The 15,569-nt window shown below is 40.5% G+C and overlaps 1 protein-coding gene across 1 annotated transcript in view; it reads right to left on the reverse strand.

Annotated features, from left to right (window-relative positions):
* Positions 1 to 15,569, reverse strand: part of srfbp1 (serum response factor binding protein 1) — a 202,637-nt gene that overhangs the window by 129,231 nt on the left and 57,837 nt on the right. The window lies entirely within an intron of this gene.

The raw sequence follows: 15,569 nt of genomic DNA on the forward strand, positions 1-15,569 counted from the left end.
AGTTTCATCCACACAACAGTAAAATACATAATTGATTCTAATCTTAAATTCTCCAAGTGGGAATATTTGTTGCAGTGAATAGTGTAAGCATCTGTTCATTTTAACTAAACACATTTATTCTCGTTATCTATCTAACCTTGTATTGGTGTCTTACAAATGGCACTCTTGTATTTGTTTACTTCTCACCAAAAATATTAACGCTATCTCACATTCAACACTGACCCCAGGGCAGGAAATTTTCCAGCCAATGCCTCAAGCCAGCAGGATCTTCCAATCCTGCCAGCTGGATCTTCTGGTCCTGCCAACGTGAAAGGAGATTTGAATGGCTCACTAGCCCTGCCGTGGGAGGAGCCATCGCAGGGGGGTCTGGAAAATTCTGGCCAATGTGTTTTTTTCCAGAGAAATTAGACTTTGTGGACCATAAGTACTACAGTGCACACTTCATGGTATTGGTAGGGTTAGGCCAACTGAAAACAGTTCCAGTATTGAGAGAGAAAAATTATACTTAATATTACATGGTGGAAACCTCATGCCTCAGAAAGCAGCATTTCTTTCAACTTTACAAGAGCAAAGTGATGGGAAATCCACACACTTAGGGTCACATGATGACTCAGCCTATATTTTAAAACTATTTGCACCAAAAACATTTCAAATGCAAATGACCATACTCTAAAGGTAAAAAGGAATTAGCTTCTGGCCTTCATAGTTTTCAAGTTACAAAATGTTACTTTAATCTTAGTAAGCTAGACAACAACAAAAAGTTGCAAGAAGATGCATAGTTGATTACCTAGATTTAAGATTTAATTGTGCAACACATTTACCATTCTATACACGTTATTTTCTACCCTTCAAGTCTGTAACCTGTGCTGGGTAGGCAATGAAGTCGCAATATTTGTCATCCAAAGTAATTCCCAAATGGAAAATGGGAAAAATTCAACCAGCCATATAAATCTCCTTTCATGTTGGCAGGACCAGAAGATCCAGCTGGCAGGATTGGAAGATGTACCACAGACATACTTTCGTCCACCTTCTTCCGCGGGAAAAAGATTCAAAAGTCTGAGGTCATGTACCAGTCAAGAACAGCTTCTTCCCTGCTGCCAAAAGACTTTTGAATGGACCTACCTCGCATTAAATTGATCTTTCTTTACGCCCTATGATTGTAATACTACATTCTGCACTCTCTCTTTTCCATCTTTATGAATGGTATGCTTTGTCTGTATAGTGTGCAAGAAACAATACTTTTCACTGTATGCTAATACATGTGACAGTAAGAAATCAAATCAAACCACCACCACCACCCCACAACCACCAGCTCCCCATAGCTGTCCAACTGCAACCAATTCCTATGAAGTGCAGAATCAGAGATCAGGGTATGGGGAGATCTTCTTTCACCCAACACCGTTTTCACCACTGCTTCTTTCAACTTTTTGAATTCTAATCTCTGCTATTTCACAGCAGGACTCAATATCAGATGCTACCACTCAGCTGAAGAAATTCTTCTACATTGGCAGGGGATATAAAGTAGTTCTTCCCAACAGGGCAAGCAAGCCAAGAATCAGACTTATCAAGACAACTTTGTCAAATATGATCACTATTCTCTCAGTCCAGTGAGAATTGCTGGAAGAGAATTCCTTTGCATAAAGAAAGGCTGCTTGCCAACAAATAGAGTGAGAATATTTAAATTACAGTCCTGGACTCTGGATGCTTAGAAGAGGCACATTTCAGTTTGGCATCCCCTATGATTAGATGGTAATCTAAATCTAAGCTGTCATCTGCAAGAAAATCACATCTTCAACATAACACTGAACAGAGTGAATGACAGCAAGAGGAAACATGGAGAGAGGATAATATGAAAAAGAACAGGGCAGATGGGATCAGGGGCAGTTGATCCTGCTGTTCTACGAATGGAAAGTACTGGCCAAATTCACTGTCAACCGTGCACCCCAATGTCACATCATGCCATTGAAAAAGGTTAAGCAACTTTAAGCTGGCTTTAGCAGTTCTACAAATCCAATGATAACAGTTAGCTTTCATACTCAATGTTACATCGATACGGTCCACAATCACATGCTCCACAATCCCAGAATAACTTAAGGGAGATAATGAAATACTTAGAAGTGTAACTATTCTTCCTAATTTTATGAAAGCAGCGACAAAAGTATGTGGAAAAAATTCAGAAACAATACATTAAATGACCGCCCATTTAAGGAGGATCCCTTAGCTGAAATGGCACGGTAGCAGAGCGTTAGCACTACTACTTCACAGCTCCAGGGACCCGAGTTCAATTCCCGGCTTGGGTCGCTGTGGAGTTTGCATGTCTGCGTGGGTTTCTTCCGGGTGCTCCAGTTTTCTCCCACATTCTGAAAGATGGGCTGGTTGGGTGCACTGACCCCAACAGGAGCCAGACTGTGGCAACTAGGGGAACTTCACAGTAGTGTTAATGTAAGCCTTACTCATAACTAATAAATATATTTTAAACTTTAATCAGAATCGTTTGTTCCTCATTTGAATACATAAGAACAAGACTTCAGTTTAACATCCCATTCAAAAGACAAAGTTGAAACATTTATCTAGATTATATGCTCAAATCATAGGGGACCTTCCACTCACAATCTTCTGATTCACAGGCAAGAGTACAAACACATCAACTGAACTGACATGTCTTCATATAAAAAAGTGCTTTACAACATTTAACATTGTGGAGTAATTTGGTGGTCTATGTTTGCCTTATTAAAATTCTGTTAGCATCCCGATTCCAGTCATTAATTGAAAACAGAAGATCAGGGCTAGATACACATACAAAATATTCAATTGTAACTTTATTTTGCACCTGATATTTCATATGAATGTATCCTTGACTTTGATGATTCCGAAAAGCAAAATGTTCTAAAGTAATCTTTGTGAGGCAGCCACAGACAAATCAAAATTCTTGCTGATTTAGCTCCCACGATGACCAAGTTGATAAACACAATAGTGGCTCTAATTTTGATTCCTGGTGTGTGCTGACTTAGCTGAAAGAATGAGTTAGCCTTGGGGGGCCTGGTTCCCAAGGTAAAAGTGTCAAATCCATTGCCGACACCATTCTCTTTCTGTAGAAGTAATGCACATTTTGTATATGTTTCTTGATAGACAATTTTTAATTTATAAAAAAAGTCTGGACTCCAAGGACGGATGTCAGGGGTAGGTTCTTTACCCAGAGGGTGGTGAGGGATTGGAATGCCCTGCCTGCTGCAGTTGTAAATGCGCCTAGTTTGGGGGCGTTTAAGAGATCCGTGGATAGGTTTATGGATGAAAAGGGATTGGTTTAGGTTAGAGGGTCATTGTTTTTTAACTGGTCGGTTTTTTAACAGGCCAAAGGGCCTGTTCTGCGCTGTAATGTTCTATGTTCTATGTCCATATTGTCATAGCATGTATGCATGCGCGAATTTTAACTGCTTTTTAGGTTAAGTTACCCTTATGGCACAGTGGTTAGTACTGCTGCCTCACAGCACCAGGGACCCAGGTTTGATTCCCAGCTTGGGTCATGCACGCTCTGTGCAGAGTCTGCACGTTCTCCTCGCTGGACTCCAGGGAAGTGCTAGAAGATTGGAAAACGACTAATGTTACGCTGCTGTTTAAAAAAGGTAGCAGACAAAAGGCAGGGAATTATAGGCCGGTTAGTTTAACGTCTGTAATTGGAAAAGTGCTAGGTTCCATCATCAAAGAAGAAATAGCGAGGTACCTAGAAAAGAATGGTTTGATCGAACAGACACAGCACGGATTCGTTAAGGGGAAGTCGTGTTTAACAAATTTACTGGATTTCTATGAGGATGTGACTAGTGTGGTAGACAGAGGGGAACCGGTGGATATGGTTTTTTTAGATTTCTGCTGCAAAAGGTTAGGGTGCACGAGCTGGGGGTAAGATGTTAGCGTGGATAGAGGATTGGCTGTCTAGTAGGAAGCAGAGAGTTGGAATCAATGGGTGCTATTCTGGTTGGCAGTTGGTGACTAGTGGAGTGCCACAGGGATCAGCGCTGGGGCCTCAACTGTTTACCATTTACACAGATGATCTGGAGGAGGGGGCTGAGTGTAGGGTAACGAAATTTGCTGATGACACGAAGATGAGTGGAAAAGCAAATTGCGTGGAGGGTGTGGAAAATCTGCAGAGAGATCTGGATAGGCTGAGTGAGTGGGCGAGGACCTGGCAGATGGAGTATAATGTTAGCAAGTGTAAGGTTATCCACTTTGGTAGAAATAATAGTTGGAGGGAATATTATTTAAAAGGTGAAAAGCTGCTGCATGCTATGGTGCAGAGGGACCTGGGGGTCCTTGTGCACAAATCGCAAAAACCCAGTCTGCAGGTGCAGCAGGTGATCAAGAAGGTGAATGGAATGTTGGCCTTTATAGCGAGGGGGATAGAATATAAAAGTAGGGAGGTCTTGCTGCAACTGTACAGGGTACTGGTGAGGCCGCAGCTGGAGTACTGTGTGCAGTTTTGGTCGCCGCACTTGCGGAAGAATATATTGGCCTTGGAGGGAGTGCAGAGAAGGTTCACTAGGCTGATACTGGAGATGAGGGGGCTAGCCTATGAAGAGAGACTGAAATAGACTGGGTCTGTACTCAGAGTTTAGAAGGCTGAGGGGGGATCTTATAGAGACATATAAGATAATGAAAGGGATAGATAGGGTAGAGGTAGAGAGATTCTTCCTGCTTAGAAAGGGTAGCAGGACTAGGGGGCACAGCCTCAAGGTAGTTTAGATCGGAGTTGAGGAGGAACTTCTTCACTCAAAGGGTGGTGAATCTCTGGAATTGTCTGTCTGTTGAAGTAGTGGAGGCTACCTCGCCGAATATATATAAGTCACGGGTAGATAGGTTTCTGATAGACATGGGAATTAAGGGTTATGGGGAGAAAGCGGGAAAGTAGAACTGGTCCACTTCAGATCAGCCATGATCTTACTGAATGGTGGGGCAGGCTCGAAGGGCTAGATGACCTACTCCTGCTCCTATTTCTTATGTTCTTATGTCTGCATGGGTTTCCTTTGGATGCTCCAGATTTTTCCCACAGTCCAAAAGATGTGCTGGTTAGGTGCACTGGCAATGCTAAATTCTCCCTTGGTGTACCTGAACAGGCGCCAGAGTATGGTGACTCAGGAATTTTCACAGTAACTTCATTGCAGTGTTATTGTATGCCTACTTGTGACACTAATAAATATGGCTAAAAAAATCATGAGCGACAACCACACCACCACCCCCCCCAGCAGCATGTTGATAAGAACCAGAAGTTTAAAAAAATAAAAATTTTATCAGAGTTACAGATTGCCAAAGGCTCCCACAAAACATAGTGCTGAACGAAGAGATTTCTGGATAAATATGTTTATTTCTAAAATTGTAAGTAATTTAGTGAGTTCGCCTGGAATACTAGAGTCAATATATTTGCTGAAGCTTTTAAGTATTCTTTGATCATTTTCTGGAAGAACATAAACATGGGACAATGCAAAAAACTAAGTTTACTGTTGGTTTTTCTTTTTTAAAAATGCCAATAATACCTATTTATTGATCATATTTGATTTCTACTTTCCTCCTTTTAGCAATCATCTCTACATGTCCATGAATTGCGCCATCAATCACAAAAACAAGATTGAATCTTTTCATATATGCATCTTCTCACTATACCTTGTATGCTTTGAGTAGCCGTCGATGTTTTAAAATCATATAGTCCCTGATGGGTTCAGTGCATGATGATCTGTAACATCTCAAGTTTAATCCTTAGGCTGCTACAATCAACAAATAAGTTCCTAAGCATTTTGCAGGGGGTGGGATTGGGGTGATAGGTTCCTGCTCCTCTTGATCCAGAAGCAGTAAAGATGTTTATTTCATTGATTCAGTTCTTCACGTCTCCTTTTAAGTTGATGGGTGCCCCAAGGCCTGGGAAGCACAGCCAAAATGAGTTTATTTAGAATAATTGTTCAAATTAGCCTCTAGCCAAGCTCTCCAGTACAACTACAATAATGCATCTACCTAACAATGTGGAAAATTGCCAAAAGTCCTGTCAACAAAAAGCAGGAAAAATCCAATCAGGCCAATTACCACAATCAGTCAACACTCAATCATTAGCAAAAGCAATGAAAGGTATAACTGAAGGTGTTGGTCATCAGAATACAATCCCAATAATCTGCTCACTGGTACTCAGTATGACTTTTGCAAATGCCACTCAGCTTAAGGCCTCAGCTTTGGTCCAAATTCCTGAGGTGAGGCAAGGCGAGAACGACTGCCCTTAATTTCAATGAGTGTGGCATCATGGAGCCCTAATAAAGTTGAAGCCAATGAAAAGGGGAACTCTTTTGTGGTTAGAGTCTTATTAAGCACAAAGGAAGATGGTTACTGTTATTGGATCCAATCATGTCAGCATCAAGTCATCACTGCAGGCATTCTTCAGGATACTCTCTGAGGCGCCATCATCTTCAGCTGCTTCATCAATGAGCTTGCCTCCACCATTGTGCCAGAAATGGCATTGTTTGTCTATTCAGTTCTATTGGCAATAGCTCATGTAACTTATTAGTCTACGCACGCACATATCTGGAAAACATTCAAGTTTGAGCTGATATTTGACGTGACTGTTATTTTCCATCCAGGTTTCAAACAATGACCATTTCCAACGAATCCTACTGGCAGCTCCTGATATTCCACACCATTACCTTTGTTGAATCCTCCACCATCAATGCTGGATGGGTACTGGACAAACCACATAAACATCATGGCTACAAGAACAGGGCTAACAATTTGGCAGTAAGTAAGTCTCCTTCTGATTCCCCGAAACCTCTCCAACATCTGCAAGTCACTAATTAGGAGTGTGATAGAATACTATTTCCTTGTCTGGATAAGTAACACCACTCAGGAAGTTCAACTTCAAGGACAAAGCAATCCATTGACTGGCATGTCAACCATCACCCTAAACACTCACTCCAATGCCACACACCATGGCTGAAGCGTGCACCATCCACAAAATGCACAGCAAACAACTGGCAAAGTGTCACATCTAACAAAGTAATCTCTACCACCTGAAAGAATACGAGTAGCAAGGCCATGGAATATCACAAGTTCCCGCTGTGATGGGATTTATAAGTTTCAAAACTTTTTTTTGAGACAGACCTGAATTGAAAAGGGAAATTAACCCAATTCTAGAATTCTTGGAATGTTCAATCCCCTTGTCTCAGGAACAGTCTTGTAACCTTTGGTGCACTTCCTCCAAGGTTGGTATACACTTCCTTGGTAACAAGACAAAAACTGTACACAATTTTCCAGGAATGGCCTCATCAAGTTCCTATATAAATGCAGTAGCATTTCCTTTCACTTACAGAATAAAGACTAGCCATTTTCTTCCTGCTTGCTTGCTGTACCTGCACATTCACCTTCTATGATTCTTGAAGAACGTTATCCAGGCCCCTCTGAATACCAACATTGCCAAATCTCTCACCATTTAAAAAGTGTTCTTCTTTCCAATTTTCTTTCCAAATTTGACAGCTTCAGACTTGCCCACTTTATAGTCCACTTACTTACATATCTTTATCCCTTTATAGCTTCTTGGCATGCTACTCATTTTATTTTCTCACCTAACTTGGTATATCCACCAAATTAGGATAGATTGCACTCACCCATCATGTTAGCTATTAGGGGCTAGATCTTCCAAGGTACAATTAATACATTTCAGTCAGCATGTAAACAATTTTTGAAGAATAGATGTTCTTATTTGGAACATCTTAGAAGCACATGTGAACTGACTTTTATTTTGCTCGATGCTGCTATGCTGTCTAATCTAGCTAAATGTTGAGTGAAGAATGTTATCTCTTGATTCAGGACTGCCATAGTAACTAAAATGGAAGGAAGTCCGCCTTGCTTTTTTGATGTAATAGATAATGCTTCCTTTATTTTCGTTCTGATTGCTTGATTTGCCACAGCTCTAGTACCTATCTGCATCAAAACCTGCCTGCTCAAGTTGAAGTTTCAATCTGTCAAGTGTATATATATCACAATCAAATATCAGTATATGGTATTGTACAAAGGGAAGTCAAATCATTCATTGTTCCTCTACTGGCTTGAAATGGAAAGGTTTTCTCCTTCAAGCACCTATCCAATTCTTTTTGCAGTCGCCACTGAATCTGCTCCCACCATCCTTTCAGGTCGTGCATCCAGATCTACCTCAAGTGTTACGAGTTCCAGAGAGACCAATCTCTTTAACATGACAAGATTTCAGGTTTATTATAACAAATAAATTAAGTACACTGTTGACTATTTTTGCAATTAGCTTACACTTTAAACAACTGAGCAAAACTTTTATACATACAAAAACACCATCAGATAGATGTTATACTGTCCTTTAAATGGACACTCAATTCTCCCAAGTACCATTTAAAATGATTCCTGGTTCCTGAGGGTTTACTTCCCACCTTTTCCTTTCCCAACCTGGAAACATTTAATTCCAGATGGTCATTTACAATGCAAGCTTTCCATGAGCTGTCTTCCTTTAGCTAAAGCTAGGCAAATCTTGTTTCAACTTCCAATGAATTTAATCCATCCAATCAGAGTATGGGCTTCCATTCATAATCCTGTATGATAAACAAGAAAGATTTTCTGTCTCTAGTTGCTCTCCCTCTCCTGAACCTTGGAAGATTAACCCGTGTATAATATTAAAGGAAAGTCTGTAAACTGGCATTGAAATGTCTTCTACTGTATCCTTCCCATCTCAAAATCAACAACTCCCGCAATGTGAATCGAATAGGTTTTGAATCCAGGTAGCAATACTGATTTACGTATGCTTGACAGTCCAACTATCATTCTTTTGGAAATAAATGGACAGTTTAAAGCACGATCGTTTACAACCCAACATTTTCAACACTAGCAACTCAAACTATCCGCTGTTAGCACAAAGGCTACTGACATCATCTCCTATTGTAAACACCTTGCACCTTTTACCCATTAATCTAGGTCCTCGTTGATCTGTAACCATCAAAGGTCCAGGCTTGCTGTCAGACAGACTTCAGAACAGATTGCATGACCATTCTTTATTTCATCTTAAAATTAAAACACAGTCCCAACAAATTACAACCTTATAAACCTCCTAATTTTAATACACGGATTTTAGTTCACGGTCTTCCTCAGCATTTTTTGATGCTTAAGATCGAGGATCAGTCATTCTTTATTGATTAGAAAAGGGAAACTGTACAAGAGACTCTTTGCTGAGGAGAATCAACTGATGCAATTACATAATAAAAGTGTAATCAAGATACACAAAAAATGGCCTCAAATTTTTAAATAATGTGTGGCTAGGATCCACAGCCTTTATACTGGAGGTTCCTAATCCCAGAGTAGTATAATAAACTGACTGTAAGAGCAAGACATATTTTTAGATCAAGACTGAGGAAACAGACTCCTTTATTGTTTTCACCACGTGGGGACCACTTTGTACCCTCCCAGTGTCTGCATGTGTTTCTTCCCACAGTCCAAAGATGTGCCAGTGAGGTTGATTGGCCATGCTCAATTGCTGCTTAACGTCAGGGGGATTAGTAGGGTGGTTACGGGGATAGGGCCAGGGTGGGGTATTGTTGTTAGGGCAGGTTGGATGGGCTGAATGGCCTTTTTTCTGCACTGCAGGGATTCTTTAATTCCACTTTTTAAATAAACGAAGTTAAACGATTTATGATTTTTCATGTCTTAGGGACATTAAGGGCAGCAAATGGCCATGGCTGCCCATGAAGGATGCCACCCTCTCAGCAATCATTGGTCCTCCACAATTTTCCCCTTGAGGGTCTGGCTGCCAGGCTCCAACTTTCCTTTAAAGATACTCACTTGTTTTTAGTGGGACGTGTTCATTTAGGCACCTTCACCCTGGAACTGCAGCCTTAGCATTGACCACTGTGAGCGTGGATGCTGCTGAGTCCGTGGAATCGCCAGCCCTCTGATTGGGCCAGTAGCTCTTAAGATCAGACTGCCACACTTAATTTGATGATGGTCCTGGCAGCGGGAAGCCTGTTAAACATGTCCAGGCACTTCCAAAGCAGGATCACCACCCACTTTCAGTCAGGCGGTGAGAATGCCAGGTAAGCAGCAAAATTCAACTCTACATATTCTGATTGGAGAAAGTTTAAATTTTACACAGCAATATCAGTTAAAAAAAATTGATATTTTCTCCATTAAATCCTGAAATGCTTGAAATTCAGATGACTAACAGTATTGTTTGTACTGTACAGTAATTGATTACAGTAAAAATACAAGCCAAAAAATAGGAATGAAGCAAAATTCCATTACACAGTCAAATGGAATGCTACAATATATGGGAATCTGAAAAGTTTCCTAGAACTTAATCCTTTATAGCTCAACTTTATTTGTTTTCACTCATCTTATATTTTCTACCATACAAAGAAATATAATCCTGGAACCATTGTTGTTTGCATTTAAAATCTATTTGGATCTGTCAAGTCATCAATCCACACTTCACAGCTGTACAAACACATCTGTATATTCACACTGAGCGTGTTTTCAAATATATTATGTTGCATATTTTAAACACAATGGCTGCAGAATGTCACAGTCAATTAGTTCACAGTTCCACTGAAACACCAGATACTACTTTTTTCAGCAAAAAAAACCTTCTCAAGTAAGCAGAATTACAGCAGGATGTTACATTGATCATGTACACAAACTACTGAAACTATGTAATAAGAACAATAAAATCAACTCCAGCAGCTTAATTATTGCACTGCCTTTAGAGCTTCATATATTATTTGTAAAATATCCTCAAGCTAGACAATATTCCACACGTGGTTAAGAATGAGTTTGTATTCCATAGTAACAGCATCAAAGGAACACTGTTGACAAAGGAATGAGATAGTAGCTGTTCATTTAACACAGATCCCAAAGCATCTTTGTGTCAGCTAAAACTAACAGCAATACGTTATAGCATCTGGAGTATTTTGGCCAGGCTCAAAGAAGCAAAGACACAGGGATACAGATAACATAAACTGCAATAATTACGTGAATTTGACTGCCTTCTAACCAGCATTTCTCATAGGAAAACACGATGCAGGTATAGGCCTTTTTTTAAAAACCAATAGGGATATGGGAATAGGGCCTGGGTAGGATTGTGGTTGGTGCAGACGTGATGGTCCGAATGGCCTCTTTCGGCACGGTACGACTCTATGACTCTATGTCTCTAAATCCTAACTTGGATCCATTAAAAAAATTACGTGGGTATGTGTTTTTTCTAATGACACGAAACTGACTAATAATAAGCTGCAAAGCCAAAAGTTCAAGGTTGCTTCATTATCCATTTCTACAACATATGCCACAGAATATCTGCAGTTACTCTACTGAGGAAATTTTAAGATACAAAATTTGAGGACTTAATCTCACCAATTGCAATCTGCTATTAATCATTGGCTTTCTTACCAAAAAATTGTTTGAATATTAGTGTTGCAGAAATAGGTTTAGCTCAGATTAAAAGGTTGTGTTACTGCAGGAATGGTATGTACCTCCAAATTTTGGGGGTGGGGGGGGGGCAGTTGAATGAGCAACTCGCACATAACCTCAAGTGTTCTCTCTTGAGGCAGTTCCTCAGAGCGAGGATGACTTGCTTCCATTCTGGTTCCATTGTTTTTGAAGTGGCTGATAGTCCAATGTGTGATCAGCAGGTCTTACACCACGTGTGGGGCAGATGGTGCTTCAAGGGCTGGCAAGATGAGTTGTTTGAAGATTTGTGTGCTCCTTCAGGCTTTACCTCTGCACATTCCCGAAGCTTTGTGATGTGTTTAAATATGTCCTTCCCAAATGAGTGTTCCCTATTTTGGTCAGTCACCAGTCAGGATCTGCCACGAGTTGATGAATACATTTGATCTCTTTATGGATGCTTTGAGAGTGTCCCTAAAGCATTTCTGCTGTCCTTCTGGAAATCTCCTGCTGCAAATGAGCTCCAAGGCGGTTGCTGCGGGCATCTGGTAATAGGCATATAGATAACATGTCCTGCCCAGAGGAACTGGTTTTTAGCAATTAATATCTCAGTGCTTGGCAAGTTGGCTTTGGAAAAGGCACGGCTGTTGGTCCATCTTTCCTGCCACCAGATTTGAAGGATTTTGCATTTGCTCTACTGATGATACTTCGCCAGCATCTCAGATTTAAGAGCCTGGTTTCCAAATATTTCCTAATTTGGCTGCAGGAAAGATGTTCCTGATCACAGGGATATTCAAAATCAGGGGTCATTCTCCTGAAGATATGGGGTAAAGATTGAGTTGAGAAATTTCTTTACCCAGAGGGTGGAGAGCGTGTGGAATTCTCTGCCACAGAAAGCAATTGAGGCCAAAACATCATGTGTTTTCAAGAAGGAATTAGATATAGTTCTTGAGGTAAAGGAGATCAAAATGGTGTATTGTGGATGTGGAATCAGGCTAGAGTTGGATGATCAGCCTTGATCGTAATAAATAATAGAGCAAGCTCAAAAGGGCCGAATGGCCTGCTCATACTTTCTAATGTTTTTATGTCTGCATTTCTATTGAGTTGGCACATTAGAGGTAATAATGAATTTCATCAACTCTATCTGCCTTTGTGGAGAGGAGGCCTACAAGATACAGAAAATAGACTACACTTTCCTGTACATGTGTAGATCTTTATTGATGGAGGGGAGGTTGTTATGCTGTGGCAGGTAGTTGGAAGAAAACCTCAGTTTTCTGGATGTTTTGTGAAAGATTCATTTTCTGATATGCTTCGGAGCAGGGTTTAGCAATGACCTGGATCTCTCAAACTCAATCTGCATATTGAAGTTCCATGGCCGAGTAGGACTGCAATAACTACAGAGGAGTTTTCCAGCTATCAGAAAAAAACTCTATTCTCCTCAACCAGTTCCTCCCAGTGGTAAGGAACTCTCTCCATAGTCGCAGAGCGGTTTTTGCCCATCAGGAGGCATCTAGACATGGGTTTTACTGCGCAGCAAATTCAGAAAACATTCAAAGAACAGCACCATACATGACCTTTACAGACCTCATAAAAATCTTTGATTTTATTAGCCACATAAGCGTACGGTGTATCCTCCTCAAACGTGGCTGCCCTCAGAAGTTTTGTCATCATCCACCATGAAGACACACACGCCATAAGGGGGGGAGTCAGTTTAGAACAGAGTTGAGGAGGAACTTCTTCTCTCACAGGGTAGTGAATTTCTGGAATTCTCTGCCCATTGAAGCGGTGGAGGCTACCTCGTTGAATACGTTTAAGTCACAGGTAGATAGATTTCTGATCAATAAGGGAATTAAGGGTTATGGGGAGCAGGTGGATAAGTGGAAATGAACCACTTTCAGATCAGCCATGATCTTATTGAATGGCGGGGCAGGCTCGAGGGGCTAGATGGCCTACTCCTGCTCCTATTTCTTATGTTCTTATGATCCTCGGCAATGGAACCATTACACTCTTACCTCAGTGAAAATGATGGTCAAACAAGTTTGTGTCATTACACCAACACTTTTCTCAACTTCCCTCATTGCAACACGACCCCTTACCTTTAGCAAATTACCCACAGGTGTGGAAATATCTACAGAATAAGCAGGAAATTGTTCAAACAATGCCACATTTATTCCAAAACTGCAACTCACTAAAATATTCAACAGCTCACTAAAATCTAGGTTGCTTCTTTTGGATAGGCAGGTGGTTCCGTTTTCTTTTAAGGAAAATAAATCAGGACTGTCTTTTTTCATTATATGTCATTGTATATTGATTAGGGCACTTGTTGGAAAGCATTATATGGGTGAGATTTATGATTGATTAGTCCTCAACAAGCTCGTGAACAATTTGCAGTATTCATTGCTCATTAGAGAGCATGAGTTCAACCTCTCAACTTTCACTGTGGAATTTAGCAAAAATGACTAGTACAGTGATTGAAGCTAAAAAAAACACTTGCATTCAGATAGTACCTTTCACAACTTCAGAATATCCAAAGGCACTTTTCAATCAATGAAGTAAAAATTCAAGAGCTTGAAAGACAATATCCTGGCTAGCTAGCTATCAATTACCTCTACAAACATTTATGGTAGCAGTACATACGATACTGCAACTAACCAAGAAAGATCATTAATACTATGTGTTTTTGTTCAGGATCTAAACAACATCGTGGATGCTTTGAACTTAACATCGTGGATGCTTTGAACTTTATATCGCATGCATTTTGCAAAACTTGCTTGCTAAGCTATTTGTAACATAATGACAAATCAGAATGATGAGTTGGTGCTTTCCTCCCCCACTTTCTTCTTGCTTCATTTTTTTGACATTTGTTAAACAGCATTCAGGATCAATTCAGCAATCGGTAAACACATTGCATGCACGGGCAACTCTTGGTAACCAATTTGACAACTGGAAATCATTTGTAAAGGTTGGCTCAAAACTTGATGAAACATGTTTTGTTTCACAAGCACAAGTACAACATTACTGTTTGTAATATATATATGAAAATGATTTGGAGGAAAATGTAACTAGTTTGATTAGTAAGTTTGCGGATGACACAAAGGTTGGTGGATTTGTGGATAGCGATGAGGACTATCAGTGAATACAGCAAGATATAAATCAGCTGGAGACTTGGGTGGAGCGATGGCAAATGGGTTTAATCCGGACAAATGTGAGGTAATACATTTTAGAAGGTCTAATACAGATAGAAAATATACAGTAAATGGCAGAACCTTAAGAATATTGACAGGCAAAGGGATCTGAGTATACCTGTACAGGTACACAGGTCACTGAAAGTGGCAATGCAGGTGGAGAACATAGTCAAGAAGGCATATGGCATGCTTGCCTTCGTAGGCCGTGGCATTGAGTTTAAAAATTGGCAAGTCATGTTGCAGCTTTATAGAACCTTAGTTAGGCTGCACTTGGAATATAGTGTTCAATTCTGGTCATCACACTATCAGAAGGATGTGAGGCTTTGGAGACGGTACAGTAAAGATTTACCAGGATGTTGCCTGATATGGAGCCATTAGCTATGAGAGGTTGGAGAGACTTGGTTTGTTCTCACTGGAATGATGGAGGTTGAGGGACGACCTGATAAAGGTCTACAAGAATATTAGGGGCATGGAGTGAGTGGATAGTCAAAAGCTTTTTCCCAGGGTGGAAGAGTCAATTATTAGGGAGCACAGGTTTAAGGTGCAAGGGGCAAGGTTTAAAGATGTACGAGGCAGATTTTTTTTTTTACACAGAGTAGTGGGTGCCAGAAACTGGATGCTGGGGGAGATAGTGGAAGCGGACATGGTAGTGACTTTTAAGGGCGTCTTGACAAATACGTGAATAGGGTGGGAATAGAGGGATATGGTCCCCGGGAGGGTAGGGGGTTTTAGTTCAGTCGGGCAGCGTGGTCAATGCAGACTTGGAGGGTCGAAGGGCCTGTTCCTGTGCTGTAATTTTCTTTGTTCTTTGATTATATTATCTTTATAGGTCAGTTCTTCTTGGAACAGGATTAGGTAACAAAAATGTGCACAAGTGCTGAGCAATAACTCTTTAAACTAACCCCATAACACTAATTATGTTTGCTCAACACATGTGTGGGTGCTGTTCATATTGCCCATTAGAAT

Source organism: Carcharhinus amblyrhynchos, chromosome 5 (assembly GCF_965287045.1).
Source record: "Carcharhinus amblyrhynchos chromosome 5, sCarAmb.v2.hapA, whole genome shotgun sequence".
NCBI lineage: Eukaryota > Metazoa > Chordata > Chondrichthyes > Carcharhiniformes > Carcharhinidae > Carcharhinus > Carcharhinus amblyrhynchos.